This window comes from Bactrocera latifrons, unplaced genomic scaffold, assembly GCF_001853355.1.
Source record: "Bactrocera latifrons isolate USDA-ARS-PBARC rearing strain unplaced genomic scaffold, ASM185335v1 scaffold_20, whole genome shotgun sequence".
Classification (NCBI taxonomy): domain Eukaryota; kingdom Metazoa; phylum Arthropoda; class Insecta; order Diptera; family Tephritidae; genus Bactrocera; species Bactrocera latifrons.
The window spans coordinates 613598-630874 of NW_017535519.1; the positions used below are offsets into that span (position 1 = coordinate 613598).

The 17277-nt window shown below is 34.7% G+C and overlaps 1 protein-coding gene across 2 annotated transcripts in view; it reads right to left on the reverse strand.

Annotated features, from left to right (window-relative positions):
• Nucleotides 1-17277, reverse strand: part of LOC108968033 (ATP-binding cassette sub-family A member 3) — a 44084-nt gene that overhangs the window by 19707 nt on the left and 7100 nt on the right. Inside the window, exon 1 of one of the 2 annotated variants that reach the window (XM_018931775.1) lies at nt 7024-7586. The exons of the other annotated variant lie outside the window; for it this stretch is intronic. The gene's annotated coding sequence lies outside the window, so the exon portion shown is untranslated. Of the gene's footprint in view, nt 1-7023; nt 7587-17277 lie in introns of those variants that run through there. 2 annotated transcript variants of the gene reach the window in all.

The window sequence follows — 17277 nt, forward strand, 5'->3', positions numbered from 1 at the left end:
TACCAAAGAAGAGAGTACAAAATGTAAAGGCTCGTAAAATGCCAATAAAGATATCAATTTATCAATTTAGTTGCATAACGGTTATAAATTGCATTGAAGTCTACCTTTTATGCATGTAATAAATAATTTTCCCGCGGTTATATTATAAGTTTTGCAATAGATTATTTAATGATAGCTCGCGCCTCGAATTGCCTTTATGTATATTATAGTCAGTGAGACTAAGTCCATTTCGGAACAACCAAAACCTTATCCCTTTGAATAATAGTAGTTCAGGTTTTCCTACAGAAAAATGGAATCCCGCAATTAATTCCATTTTAAGTGATTTAAAAGGATTTCTTTTAAGTTACTACTTTTTCCTCAAAATACTCTATAAAATCATGAGAGAACGTTGATGGAACAACAACTTTCATGTTACCATGGTGGCATTTTGGTGTTTTTTCCTAAAACACCCCTAAAATTAAGAGGCCCATCCACCAAGAATATTTTGATTGAAATTTAATATATATTCTATATTTAAAAATGTGGAGTCTCTGAAACCTGTCCAAATGTACATGATTAACGCTTGAAACTAACGCTTTTACATATGTAACTGCCGGTGAAACTTTTACTCTTATACGAGGGGTATGTCTTGATATTGTAATAGAGCACTGCCAAATGTCAAGCCTTCACGACGTGCTTTGCTGTTGCCCGACGATAGCCGACTACTGTCATGTCTTCCCGAAGCACTAAAATTGTATCACATGAACATTTTGCTATGCAGAACTAAACTTAAAGACTAATATCGCCAACTAGTGCTCTATCATCTCAAACGTCACGAAAAACGTACGACAAACTTTGAATTAAAAATATCTGATATCTTTAATTATCAATTGAGAACTTCTCATCTCGGGTTTCTTTACTTCATAGAGTCAAAATACGTTTCAACGAACTACTGCATAAGTATTTCTGTTTTTTTCAAAAAACGTACACGCAGTGGATTTTAAATCACACAAGGCCGTTAAAACTTAAACTACCAAAAACTTAAATTACCACCCTAATGTGAGAGTACAAAATAATAAAGATATGCCAAGGCATGTGTAACTGGCGTGTATCAAAAATTACCCAGTAGAAAAACTAAAGCGGATTGAGTATAACGGCATTTGTGTTTACGAATAGCTTTATATTTAAATAACGGGAAATAAGCACCAGTACGAAACAGTTTATATGAATTCTCAGCCGACATAAGTTTTATAAAACATAATACGTATTTTTTAATTTATTATTTATTATTTAATTTATTTTGTGGGTGTTTTAACCTTTTGCTAGCATAAAAGTAAATGATATAATAAACATAACCTTAAGAAATTGACACTTTTTGTATTATTCCTTGGCTTTTTTGGGCAGTTCGAACAGTTTGGATTTTTCGAAGACTAAATGAATTTATTGCACTTCTAATCTATACTGCATTAAATTTGGGCTTCGAAAATAAAAATTTGTAATGCTTTTGCCACAAACTAAATGTTTTCGAAAAAACAAATGTCAGAAAAAGTCAATAAATTGTGTCTAGTTTATTTTTCGGAATCCTCGCTTTTATAAAATATTATGTGTTATATATTTACATATATATAAATTATGTTTAATTTATGCCAAATTTCTCACATTACGAATATCTGCAGGAAAAGAAAATTTAATTTGTTATTTTTGACGTTTCACCAGTCACCACAAATCAATTTTTTCATACTATCACACAAACACTTCAAAATGTGTAGTTTTCGCTGTAATATAWATTGTATAATACATGCATATATTTATTTATTTATTGTACATAAACCTGCAGCCACGCATAACTTATCATTCAAAGTTTTGAAGTACGAAGCATATTTGACAACATTTTATAGCGTCAGTTTTTGCATTATGATATTTTTTATTCAAAAAAATATTAAAAATTAAAAACAATACACATTCAGTTATAGACCAAATCATTTGAAAGTTAATGAGGTTATTGATCGGATAAGAACCAACTTTTTACCCACAAACCTTTGCACATACAAACACACCACCGTTTCAGACCACAAAGCACACGCGGAGCTGCTTAAATAAGTACTGATTACTCTAAATTAAATATTCGCAAGTTTATAACTCGCTTGTAATAAAAACATAAATTAATGAATAACTACAGTATCCCCCGGATAATTTCACTACAAAATTACTGCAAAATTTTTCTTTCAAGTAATCGATCAATTATGTGAAATACCGTGCAATATCATCTTCCCTAATTCTGAATAAAAACATGTGTGAAGTTCGTCTATGTATTTTAAAACTTAGAGAACTGACGGAGCCTTTGGAGAATTATCTTCTTTCTGTTGGTTATGAAGATGAGCACCATCTAAAATATTTTTAATAATATCTAAATCGGTAAGATTTCGAATTCATCGGAACTTTCACTTTCCTTACTTTCTTTTCATAAGATGTTAATACAAAATTTCCTTCATTCATTTCCTTTTTAAATCACTTCTTTATATTTGTTGGTTAAACCATCCAATTATGCGGGAAACCAATTAACCGAGCCCAATTATACGGAAATACAGGTATTTACTCGCATTTTGTATCTAATATATTTTTGACCGATCAGGTGATTAAAATAAGTGGAAAAATCACTTAACCGGTGGTCAATTAAGCGGGGGATACTGTACATATGTATGTGTCACATGTACAAACTAAAAGGAACAGTAGTTCAGTTGTATAAGAAATCGTTTTAGCGATATCTGGCGTGAGGCCGAATTTGAAGAAATGACACATTTCTTATTTGATTAGCCATTTGTGGACATAATAATAATCATATCGCGACAATTTTGATCGAAATTGAATATTATTTATTATTGCGCAGATTTATAGCTTCTTTTCTTATTTTAATAGCAGGCAATGTTGAAATGGAGGTAGTTATTCCACTTCTTATGACCTTTACTGTCCCGCTCTTTATCAAAATGATATAAAGACACCAATGCCAGAGATATCTTAACAGAATGACGTCGTGAAGAAAATGTGTACGCTTGAATCAAGAAAAAGCGTTCACTTCGACTGCACCAAGGCTATAACGTTTTTGACTACTCCCAAGTGAAAGGCGCTCAAAGAATTTCCCTGACTTCCCTGAACTCCTACACATGGCTCCATCCTCATTTACAAACAAATTTCCATATAATAACTTGATTTTGGTCATCAAATAAAAGAGTTTTATATAAAAGCAGTTGATTCCGATCCTTCAATTGGATGGCAGCTATAGGATATGATAATGAGCAATTTCTTTTGGAATAGAAAACGTGTGCTAAAATTGAGAACGATATCTCAAAAAGTGAGGGACTACAGACAGACAGACGGGCATGGAAAAATCGACTCAGATTCTTCTTACTTCTGGGCCTTTATATTAAACTTACTGTACCGTTTTCAGTGAATCTATCAAACTGGTCTTATATTAAAATACATAAAGCGCTGTATTTTTTTGAAAACCAACAAAATTACTCATAAAAAATATTTGATCATGCTCCTATAGCTAATTGTGCGTATACAACATACACATATATATGGCGCAAGAGAGAAAATCGTGAACCGGGGGATAATTGTAGTGATTTGTGGGAAGAAAAAAATCTGTAAAACATTGTTGCAAAGCACCGGGCTCTCCTGAAAACTCCAGGCTTAGGAAGAATTGTCCCTATCTCACTCACTATACATAAGTATATACATTTCAACTCACCACTAGGTGAGTCAATGTGAGACTAAAACTTGACAATAATATCATTTATAACTGTATTCTTTAATACTACTAAAATTACGATAAACGATGAAGTTCAATTTGTACCCACATTTAAGACGAAATTACCATTGCTCAAAAAACTCCAGCAATCCGAATGAGCCATGTCTGCTTATGCCTAACCCCATTCTGATTTTATATTAGATGACTCAAGCATACAGAAAGTCAAAAATCTTGCATACCATTTATACAAAGAAAGAACGTCAGTAATATTTTCACTCCTATATTAATGAATATCAATATGTGACCTGGTCTACGAAAAGAGAGCTAACGTGCGAAATTTTTGGATTCTATCACGTGAAAAAGCATCTCATCTTAAATCCGAATCAACTAAAAAGAGAAAATTGATTTTTTGACACCTAAGCCCCCTTGCCCCCTTTCCGTAGACCAGGTCACGTATAGTGAAACTCGGAACTAACATTTATTTGTAGATATAATTGGATATTAGGAAAGCTATTCTGTTTAAAAAAAATTTCAATAGATTTTGCCTAAAGTTATACTAGTCTAGAGTGAAGAAGAAAAAACGAATAAATAAAATAAACCTATATACTATACTATTCTAAAAATATGCACTAAATGCATTTATAGACTACAAATTTAAATTCTTCTGTAGATAAACTGTTTTCATAAGTTGGGTTTAAAAGAAATTGTTGTTTATTTTAGTTTCCCTATAATGAAAACAACAATTATTTTCATTACTCCTGAAAAGGGGTATATCATGCTTGCCACGAAGTTTGGAACACATCCAAAGAACCGTCGAAGACCATAGAAAATATATATACATACACATAAATGATGAGCTGAGTCAAATTAGCCATGTCCTTCTGTTTTAATAATACCCAACGATTACCCTCCTCCCGCCCAACCAACGCGAGGGGCGTAATCCGCGAACGAGTCATAAAAGGCAAGGGAGTTTTAAGCGTTGTGATCTTAAGCTGCTCAGCTACAGAAACAAAAATTTCAACAGCCAAAATTAAGAATTAAAATTAAAGTTTATAATTTTTAAATGTTACTTGTTAAGAGTAGATAAAATAATTTTTTTAATGGTAAAGAGTGAGTCTGAGAGATCAAATGTGCTGGAATGAGAATTGAATTCACGACATATGCGGCTCAAAATTTGTTCTAGAAAATTTTAAAAGTAAGAGTCTAAACTGCCTGGTAGAGCGAGCGAGAACATTAAAATTAATATCAGATAAAAGAGATGGGCTACAGACTGACCCATTCATGAGTTTTACAAGAAATATTATACCAAGCATCTCCMTACGACTAGCGAGTGTCGGGAGATTTATAAGTTTTTAAACGGTTAGTGTAAGGGGGAAGATTTAAACTGGAATCCCAATGCAAATGATTTAAGRCAAAAAGTAAAAATTGTTTTTGAACGGACTCTATTTTCWCAGAATGAACTTGATAACAAGGGTTCCATACCACGGAAGCATACTCTAATATACGCCTCGCCAAAGATGTAAAAAGAATTTTTGTGGTAAGCGGATSTCTAAATTCTTTAGACCAACGTTTAACATAACTAAGAGCACCTTTAGCTTTAAAAATCATGGAAGATGTGTGAAGATTAATATTTTATTTTGGGGTCCATAATTACTCCCAAGTCAACAAAACTGCATACTTGCTCCAACCTAAAGCTTTGTATTACGTATGAAGAAGGTAGTAGGGTCTACAGATCTACGTGAAAAACACATCGTTTTACAGTTTTTAAGATTCAATGGCATGTCATATCTATCACACCAAGAAACTAGGTTGTTTAAGTCTGTTTGCAACTGACATCTTTCGCTATTTGAGGTGAATGATTTAAAAAGTTTTACATCGTGAGCATATAGTAAAACTTAACAACAGATGATATGTCATTAATAAACAACAAGAACATAATTCTACCAAGATGGCTGCCTTGAGGAACGCCTGAAGGAACATTGRTTATGTCGGAAAGAGTATCGTTAAATATGACTTGTTGAATTCTATTACTGAGATAAGAAGCAACCCATTTTAGAAATATTGGTTGAAAACCAAGAAAATCAAGTTTATTCAAAAGAATTGAATGGTTTACTTTTTCAAAAGCTTTACTAAAATCTGTGTATATAACATCAGTATTCTTATTCTCCCTAAAACCCGTTGATACATGTGATACAAATTCAAGCAAATTAGTTATTGTAGATTTCCCTTTACGAAAACCGTGCTGAGAACAAGAAATTAGTGGAGAGATCCGGAAGGTTATGTCGTCTGTCATAATTGCTTCAAAAAGTTTAGGTATTGCAGACAACTTTACTATTCCTTTATAGTTTTCAATAGATGACCTAAATCCACTCTTATGTAAAGGAATTATAAATGACTTTTTCCATATGGATAGAAATAAGCCTTGCATAAGAGATGAATTAAATAGTTTTGTTAAAGATTGTTGTTGATAAAGATACCGATCTGAAATTTTATACACGTTTTTTCTCTTCATGAAGCTGCTCGTTTGTTGGAAGTACTAATATTGGATCACTATAGCATAGCTGCACTACAAACGTGAAGTATCAAATATGTGTTCACGTGGAAATTATCTAAGGCAAACAAAAAATATCCGACGTATTTTTTTCAGATCGCATCATTATAGCACATTGTTGCCATACAAACTAATCAAAATCCAGTCCTAGTATGTGGAAAACGTTTGTATTTTACGAGATATCTTTATAAAAATTAGCACTTATTATTGTTCACTGATTGACACTGACCGATTAAAAGCAGGATAAACCCATTCTTTCCAAAAGTGATTTTGTAAGGAATATTATAGCTTCGGTGCAGCCGCTTTTTTGTCCACTCGGCGAAAATTCTCTCACTAATTTAAATTTTAAATTAATGCAGAATGCGGAAGCTTCTTATTTTGGTTCCACATATCCTTAGTCATCCTTTAGAATAAAATGATTTCAAAAACTGAAAGGGTCATTCCAAAACTATTCAAATTACTTTTTATTCATGCGAAAATTGTCAAAAATTTGTGATTTAAGTAATTTCGAATACAAGTCTATCATATTTGTACATATATGTATATAAAACATGCATATGTATATCCACATGTATACCTTTAAGAAAAATATTGAATATAACGCTTTTAGGATTCGCAAATATCAAAAAAAAAAAATTAATAAATTTTAATTCTTTTTTTAACAAACTTTCAAATGTATGCATACATGTGCCATATACATACATATGCATATGCTAACTTTTGCAGTAGTACATATCCTAGTTACCTTTTTCTGTGTTTTCCAATACTTCTGTCAATTCTGCTCAATTAAATATTTTTTTTAATTTGCTCTATATAAAATATTTCGCAAATTCACTACTTAAATTCCATATCCATTTACAATTCAAGCCAATTCAGCAATTATTGCGCGTCACCGACACCAGTTTTGTTTTTTATTTATTACTTTGTACTTTGTTTTGGTAATATTAATACGTCAGTCTGACAAAGCGCAAAAAATCACAATATTGGCGTATGTATGTGTGATGTGTAAGAAATTCACGAAAAAAAAAAAGAAATGCACATGAATCAGTCTCGCGACGTGAAATGAAWAAATTGCACGCTTCCAACAATGAACCAGTTACTTCAAAGTATAAATAAACAACGATTGTACTATTTTCTTATATATGTAATTATATGTTTGTACACTTTGGTATACGTTTTTGGAATGAACACTTTTTAAATATTCAGTCACTACAAAAGTATTTTATTTAACTATTTTATAAGCGAACTGCCGAAGTACGGCACAACTAACCGGCACTACACTCGGAAGCGCACTGAACTATGTTCCAAGCAGAAGTTCTAACCAGCGTGGCCATAATATTGAAGGTAGTCTGATGTCATTTTGAAAATCTTTCACATACAAATACGTTGTGAGCATGGATACATACATATGTACATAACTACATATGTATGTACGTGTTGAATCGTAAGTCAGTTCTAGCGGCGGCAATAAATATACTCATGCTAGTAGCAGAACTTTCTGAGCGCCACAACCAAGGTCGGCTAAGAGAGAATCAGTGCCAATGTTAGTGGAGGCACATGTGAACGTCATGCATATAGACGCGCTCATATGGCTGTATGGCAGCCAATCAGCTGATTATTGCACGCGTTTGAGCCGTATAGTGTGCATAAAGCTTTTGAGAGTAAAGTTGCACTCGACGTATTTGGCGCTCTGTTTGCTTATTTTTATGGCTGGCGCTAATCGCTGAAAATATGAATTTCTACAGAATTCCTACGTATGTATCTAGTGTTTATATGTTTCAATATGTGTATATATGGATATTTATATAAAAATAGCCTTGAATGCACTTTTGCGCAGCGACTCTCAAATTGTTTACGTTTGAAGTAATGCAAGGAAATGGGCTGGGTGCGACTTTCGGCATTAGAAAAGTTGTATTTTTAAACGCCCTCATATATAAATACAGTATGTATGTAGGTGTGTAGCTATTTGTGCTTGTAGGAGAGAGTGGTATTTTCTCTTATTTATTCTACGGAATTTCATAATATTTTTAAGTGTGTATGTAAACAAAAAACTAATTTTTTTTTTTTTAATTAAAAATTACTTTAAAAACAAAAACAAACAGGTCGATGTGATCAAATTTCTTCTCCTAAACCATTATTTTATTTTATTAAAATTKATTCACCTTGAAGTTCGAAAATCTTTATATAAGGTATATGGTGGCTAAGGGAAGTATTGACTTGGTTCAATCAATTTTGTCGACATCGCTCAGTGGAGTCCCGAGATATAGGATTTCACCAAAAAGTAGGCGCTGCCACGCCCAACATAAAATTTTTACCTCGGTCCCTATAAAGCCTTGTCATACCATCCCGGCAGCTACTTTTTGTGTCCTTTGCTCATTTAGTTATTGATATATTGCGCTTTTCGTAGTTTTGAACAGTATCGTTATATGGGGAGTAAGCGGGGTTTTTATCCACAGATGCCCCTTGCTACTGCGAAAGCCTGTGTCAAATTACAGTTTTATATCTTAATTTAGTTATGACACTTTATAGGTTTAATGGCGATTTATGGGCGTGACAGTAGTCCGATTGCGCCCATCTACACACTCGAATTTGTTTTTGTACTGAGGAATCTGCATACCAAGTTTCATCAATATATCTCACTTTTTACTCAAGCTGCAGCTTGCACGGACTGGCAGACAGTCAACCGGATTTCAACTTTTCATATTAGTCATATTGATCATTTATATATATACCCCAATATCTACCTCGATTAGTATTAGGTGATACGTACAACCATTAGGTGAACAAAGCTATAATACTCTGAAGCAACTTTTCTAAAAACAATCAGGAATTTTATCGTTATATATTGGAATATCAATAAAACTTTTAGACAGATTTTCTAGGTGCAATACTGGTCTCCTCGCAACAACCAACCTCCAGCAGGTATAGAGGCGGTTAAGTACAATCGAACTTTGGCTATAACACGAATAACATTATCTTTATTACAATTATCAGCACCTCAATTTATATCAACGTTTTATAAGATTTTACTGCATTGATTAAGGCGCATGAATAAGCTTGAATACTCACGATTAATTAGTCAATGAGTCGAGTCAATCAAAAAATCAGTATTGACCAGCCGCCTTAGAACGAAGCAAAACATACACGATAGCGATCGGATATAGATTGACAATGTCAATCCAGCAAGTGCAGTTCTGACATGAAAAATCAGCCGTTCACTTATGTATTCATTATTAGTAGACGAGGTTCGCCTAAAACTTACATAAACATAAGTATATGCTTACATTATAATGATAATGATATAATCTGTTCGATCAGTCAATATAAGATTATATACGTATGTAAGATTTAATAAAATAAAAATAAAAATAATAAAAATATTTTATACAATATATTTTTTTATATTTCGAGGCAAACAAAATAATTCATAAACATGAAAATAAATATTCAAATTATAAAAAGTTAAGAARRGCAAAGTTCGAATATAGCCGATCATTTCTTGCTGATCATATTGCAATTGATTTGGGCAATTTTTGGTCAGAAGGTGGCATAATTTAAAGGAATGCATAGCTTTGTCCTGATATATTAATTAATTATTGATTTGTATACTGGAAATAATAAAATGGAATTTAAGAGGGAAGCGAGACGCATTTGAGATTGACAAGATGGCCAACAGTGGTAATGCTAGAAAAATCTACGGAGAAATGCGAAGACTAACAGAAGGTTTCAAGACGTCAAGACCGGAGCATACTCTTGTAGAACCCTCAGAGGTGATCTAGTAACCGATGCCCCTACCATATTAAAATTATGGAGAGAACATTTCTCCAGCCTGCTGAATAGCAGTGAAAGCATAACGCCAGGAGAAGTTGGATCCGTTCCATTGCTCGACCATGACGGATTACGCCACCGTTCCATTACCTGTCTGAAGAACAACAAAGCGGTGGGGGCCGATGGATTGTCTTCGAAGAACTGATAAATACCATGCATCAGCTTCTTTGTAAAATATGGTCGAACGAAAGCATGCTCAACGATTGCAATTGAAGTGTGCTCTGCCCAATCTACAAAATGGTAAACAACACAATCTGCGCTAACTATCCTAGTATAAAGTTCTATCGAGCGTATTGTGTGAAAGATTAAACTCCACCGTCAACAAACTGATTAGACTTTATCAAAGTGGCTTTGATCTGGAAAATCAACAACCGACCAGATTTTCACCATGCGCCAAATCTTGGAAAAGACTCGTGAAAAGAGAATCGACACACACCACACCTTCGTCGATTTCAAAGCTGCTTTCGACAGCACGAGAAGGAGCTGCCTTTATGCTGCGATGTTTGAATTTGGTATCTTCGCAAAACTAATACGCCTGTGTAAACTGATGTTGAGCAACACCAAAAGCTCCGTCAGGATCGGGAAAGACCTCTCCGAACCATTTCAGACAAGAGGAGTACCTGTCGTTCGACTTCTCCAATTTGCTCTTGGAGAAAATAGTTCGAGCTACAGAACTTAATCGAGCAATCTTTTATAAGGGTACAGCTGCTGGCATATGCCGATGATATTGATATTGGCCTCAACACAACTTTTTCCGGACTGATCAAGAAAGCAAAGCAAATGTGCCTGGGAGTGGACGAGGGCAAGTCGAAATATCTCCTGTCATCAAACAAACAGTCGTCGCACCGCGACTTGGCTCTCACGTCATTGTTGACAGTCATAACTTTGAAGTCGTAGGTAATCTATCTTGGAACCAGTATAAACACCACAAACAACGCAGCAAAACTTTTACCAACAAGTGCTACTTCGGACTGAGTAGACAATTAGGAAGTACAGTCCTTTCTCGATGAACAAAATCCAAACTCTATAAGCCACTAATTATTCCCGTCCTGCTATATGGTGCGGAGACATGGACGATGCGAATAGCTGATGAGTCGACGTTGCGGGTTTTCGAGAGAAAGGTACTGCGATAGATGTATGGTCCTTTGCGCGTCGCCCACGGCGAATATCACATCCGATGGAACGATTAGCTGTATGAGATATGTGACGACATTGACATAGTTCAGCGAATTAAAAGACAGCGGCTACGCTGGCTAGGTCATGTTGTGCCCGCGGGGGCAAGCAGAGGAAGGGGAAGACCTCTACTCCGTGGGAAGGAACAGATGGAGAAGGGCCTGGCTTCGCTTGGAATATCTAATTGGCGCCACTTAGCGAAAAGAAGAAACGACTGGCGCGCTGTTGTTAACTCCGCTATAATCGCGTAAGCGGCGTCTACGCCAGTAAAGAAGAAGAAGAAGAAGAAGAAGGGGCCTGAACAGTTTTTGTTTAATTTGAACAATTTTTGGTCATAAGGTGGCACACACTAAAACCAGCTTTATCCCGTTATATTATTTGCTTCTTCATTTGTGTAATGGAAACTGATCGAATCAAGTGGAATTTAAAAATGTTATAAAAGAATATAGCCCTTAATCCCTGACATACTATATATATACTTGTATAGATAATAAGGATGAAGAGATAAGTTGAAATCCAGGTTACTGTCCGTCCGTCAGTCCGTCTGCCCGTGCAAGCTCAACTTGAGTAAAATTTCAAATACCTTGATGAAAGAAAGAACGCACGCTTCTTGGCAAAAAAAAATTTACAAGGCCGTAGATTCGAGCGGTATTAACCGAAAACCGATAAAGATCCATAACTAAGCACTAAATTAAGATATAAAACTATAATTTGTCGCAGATAATAACAGTAGCATGGGGCACCTGTGGCCAAAAAAATTGAAAAAGTGGACGCCCTCTGATAAACTTAATGTATATATCTCTCAAACCACTTCAGCAACCAAATGCACTTAGCGCAAATATTATAAGAACTAGATTACAGTCACCCTTATTTCCCATATAACACAATTTTAAATCCCATCTGATGCTTTCCTTTCGAATGTACAAATCAAGGAGTAATTAATATAACAAGATAAAACAAAAAGTACCCTAGGCCCTACCTACTACAAGCATATAGTCGACTTTTTGCCGCAAATATCGTTCAATGTATGAGATTTATACTTGAAATTCATAGATAATGTTTTCCTGATAATAGTGTGTCTGTGTGTCAAAAATTGGTTGAATCGGCTAAATACTTCCCCTAGCCCCGTATACGTAATATAAGGATTTTCCAACTTCCGGGTGACTTTTTACCCCATATATCCGCCAATATGTGAGTTATCTTAATAAAAAGTGCATATTTGTGCTTAGGAAGAATAAAATCGGGTGAAAACTCACCCTATACCCCATATATATCTACAAGGCTTTATGTACCTGAGGGTCCTGTTTACTCGGAACCTTGTACACATCGAGAACAATGAAGCTCGTAGAACACGAAGTTTTTTCAGGTCAAGGACTGTCAACCCGTCACCATCCTTAGAAATTATTTGGGGTTGCTTACGCACCCACCGCTTTCTACAAGCTCAGTTGACTTCTCCTGACCTCAACCCCCAAAGAATTGTTGCTGTAAATAAATATCTGAGTTTGAAACTTTTTTAAAGTAATTTAATGTTGATGGCACCTATTTTAATATAAAAAGTCGAGTTTTGTCAAAAAATTTCTTTAAAGCGATAAAAACTGTCCGTAAAATATCTATTTACGTTTTTAATTACGATTTTATGCTATATATAATCATAACGCATATAGTATATAAAGATAAATATTACAATAACAATTAAAATTTGGTGAAAAAGTTACAAAATCGACTCATGCTCTTCTATATACGAAATGGTGCCAAATATACTTAAATAAAAACCCTAAACCGGCTAGATGAAGATTTATTTTAGAAATCGCCCTATAAAACCCAACTTATGTATGTTGGGGTTTGATTTACGGAGAAAGTAGCATATATGTGTGTACATGTGTATATATTATATATATAACTAACTAAGTGCTGGATACATATTCATACCTTTTCATATGTATGTATGCGTAAATTCACTTGAATTCATTTTAATTGCTGACATTTCAACTTATGTTGTAAATGTATTTGCAATCGTTTACGTTTCCTATGAATATGTAAATTTAACCGTCATTTGCCAACAAAAAGATGCGAATAATATATTATACACTAACAACGATTGCAGTAAAAGACGTAAACATCCCATTGCACAAAATAGAAAGAAAAAAACTATTATGCTATTAAGATTGGAATGAATCACATATTTGTTTAGATTTTCCCGCCAGTTATGTCAAGACCCATGAGTAAGAGTTTCATTGTAAGTTGCTAGCAATTTCATTTGATGCATAATTAGGATTCAGAGAAATTTTAAAGCGATAGTTTTAAGCAGGCAATGTGTCATACAAGTTTTTGTATAGAAGAAACAGAGAGCCAATGTGTTTTAACGTGAATACCTGTCTATGAAAGACTAAACTCCACAGTGCTTTCTATTGCTAGAAGCACGTAGATCAATACAATGCGTTGATYAGCGCCCCAAAGCATAAATGCATTTTGCATTTAATCCTTGGTTCCAATTGGTTCTGGTGGATAGGGACACCCTGGTCACCTTGGTCGGGTACGAGGCCCATCTAAAACCTCTGCCRTACTTTGGGTCCGGCACCCGGCCGCAGTGCGACTCCACATTGGACAAAATGCCCTTCCTGCATTTAGGTATAAACCACAGCCACCACGAATCTCCCCAAAGGGCCGAACCCAATGAGCAGATTGGAGTTACCCCCAAGGCCTGTTGTTTTTGTTGTAGCGGCAGAGTTCTGCCGAATTGACAGTCCTTGACCGAATAAATATTCGGGTCCGTTCCGGTTACGTAGACCCGACTGTCGTGGGAACGGCCCCCGTGGTACCAGGTTATAGTCTTTGGTCTGACTTTGTAACTATTTGCTACTTCCAGTTGAGTTCCCGTATAAACTCAATGACTGGTTGCATTTGTAGCTGTGACAAATGCCTTATATTTCGAGATATAAATATAAAGCTTAGAGTTTGACTTCCAGCTGAATATTATAGCACTTATCTGACTTAGACCATATTGACATCAAAACATGGTCTCTAAAGCTAAATGTCTTATAGTCGCCTCTTACGACAGGCATGCCTTGCCGCGGGTATATTCGGTTTCCCCTCGAACCCGGAGGGTTCCCCCCTGCCCGCAGGGGGAGTATAGAAGAAACAGTAAGCTAAGCTCTTACAGGTTCATAAAAGAGAAATTTGCAAATAAACTAATTCCCATGTTGTAACCAAGCCCGTGCGAGTAGCTGCGTTCGATTCGCCAAATTGTACATTTGGATCTACTCAAATCTGCTTTCAAAAGTGCGCTATGACCATTTTCAATGTGCCACTTTTCTCATTGAACAAGATAATTTTATATTGGAAAGTAATATAATTAACTGTCTAAAGGATATCCTCAGAACTTTAAATTAAACAAGGGTGATACAGCAGGCCTACAACTAATTGAATTAAAATATGGTATTGCCCGCTTCCCGAAGATTTTTTTTGAGCTTAGTCTTGCTTAGCGGTCTATAATAATACAACAGATATTTAATAGAGAACACCGCGAAAGCTAATTTCTACCCAATTCAGACTTTATGAAGTACTAATTTATTAAAAACATGTACATATCTCAAAATAAAGTAAAAGGAATAAGGAAGAGCTATATTGGGATTTCAACTAACATTTTAATTTTGAAAAATTATTAAGTAAGCATTCTACACGTATACAATAAGCGATTTAATAATTTATAAATTATTTTGTGCATTTTATAATTAAATATCCTGAACCAAGCTTAGTTTGTAAAAAGATGACTCCTGTTCCTGTCCAACGTAATGGCAAAATACTCCATTTCGCTGAAGGCAATAACGTCGAAGATTGCAGTGATAAAATCCTGTCAATTGGAAATAGCTTCGACACACTCACAAAGGCTTTCTGCAAGGAATAACCCTTTTACGACATGAGTACAACAATTACACTACGGTGGCACGGCGCTTTGCAGTACCCGTCCCAGCCACCTAGAACCATTAGGAATAATAAACGAGTCATTATAATAAATGATATAACGGCTACGATAAAGATGAGTAACTGTTCACTAGAAACCACCCACAGCATATTTCTAGTGACATTTGATGAAGAAGTCGAAATAAATGAGTCTCTGAACACGAATATCAAGAATATTGTTAGCCCACAACCGGCTCAGCAACATCGGCGCTCTTAAATATCAAAGTTCATGAAGAGATTTAGAGTATACCTTACCTACAATGCCTGAACATCAAGAATATAGAAGGAAACCAGCAATGTTCAGTATGCCTATATTTATAGCTAGGGTATTCTCTATTTTGAAGATTGATCAAAAATTCAAAGAAACCAGATCTTCCTTAAAGATTGTTGCTGACAGCTTGAGGAAGTCCGACGATGACCTCCCCTTGGAAGAGAAGGAGTTAAATTCTTCAGTTTTCGCTTCATGGGGATGTTAATGCCAACAACAGAAGGATATCGTATTGAAAACGTATGACCAATAACTGTCCAAATCGGACCTAAACTATTCAGGTCTCCAGATACCGAATATGTGTATTAAAGCTCCAGTAGCGAGCTTTTTATCGAAAATATCGGTCTGTGAGATATATTATATAAATTCGGATAATAGTATGCCTGTATGTCAAAAAGGGGTTGAACCGAATCAATCATTTCTTTTCCCGTAAACACAATAAATAGATTTTCGAACTTCCAGTCGACTTTATATCACAAATACTTATGTATGTGAGTTATTTTAATAAAATTGTGCTCTCTTTGTGCTTAATATAGATAAAATCGGGTGCCCTAGACTCCATATATCTTACAAGCCTTATGTATCTGGAGGGTGTTTCTTGTTTTTGATCCGGGCAAGTTGAAAGAGTACGAAATGTTCGGTAACATCCGAAATTAGCCCTTCTTTATTTGTGTTTAGTTTAAGTAACTTTGCAATTTTAAATTAATTTAATTTTTCTGATTTCCGTCTGTCCGATTTACTTTACAATGGCGTCTTAAATTTGCATAAGTATGTGTTTTTTATACCTCGTTCTAATTTAACGGTAGTTGAGTAATATTTCGTGTCAGCTATTAAAGCTTTTCTGCAAACATTACAAACATTCAGGCTACAAGAATGCAAAAATTATTGTCTTACATAAAGAGAAAATTAATTATGCTCGTAATTACGCTATCTTCTTTTTCAGAAGTAGGTCATAGAATTTTGTTGCTGTTTAATATCGAATTGCTGCATGTGTTTCAAAGCCAGTCAAAAGGTTGTATTAGTTTGGAATGAAAGCGTGCGATATCCTCGCTTTGTAATTTTATTTAGAACGATTTGTGTAACCTACATACATACATACATACATATGTCTACAGCTGAGTATTAAACAAAAATCTTAATTCCAAGAAACTGTAGCTAACACGCTTCCGCACTGCATAATGTCTGGCTATATCATTTCTAAGAAGTTCTTAAAAGCTCATACGGACCATATTCGGATGATTATACATATGTATATGTATATATGTACATAAATACACTTTTTCGCAAGTATTACCAGACAACCATAAATATCATACTGTTGCCGGTGTGCAGTATATAAATATGTATGGATGTACATCCAGATGCATTTGTTGTTCTATAAGCAAATAAACGAAATGACTACTGCTTGTGAGCTTTTAAAAATATTTGTTTATACATACATATGTACGTATTTGTCTGAAATAAATATTAGACGTTTAATTGCATTCGGGTCTAATTGCAGAGATACAATAAAAAACATACAGAAGTGCATGTATGTGTGTACATATACAGGGTGGCTGATGAAAGCCGCTACCAAAAAAAATTAAATAACTTTTTTTCTATTTAATGAATCTGGTTAATTTTTATACTCTCCCAACAAAGTTGCTAAAGAGAGTATTATAGTTTTGTTCACACGGCTGTTTGTAAGTCCTAAAACTAAAAGAGTCAGATATAGGGTTATATATACCAAAGTGATCAGGGTGACGAGTAGAGTTGAAATCCGGATGTCTG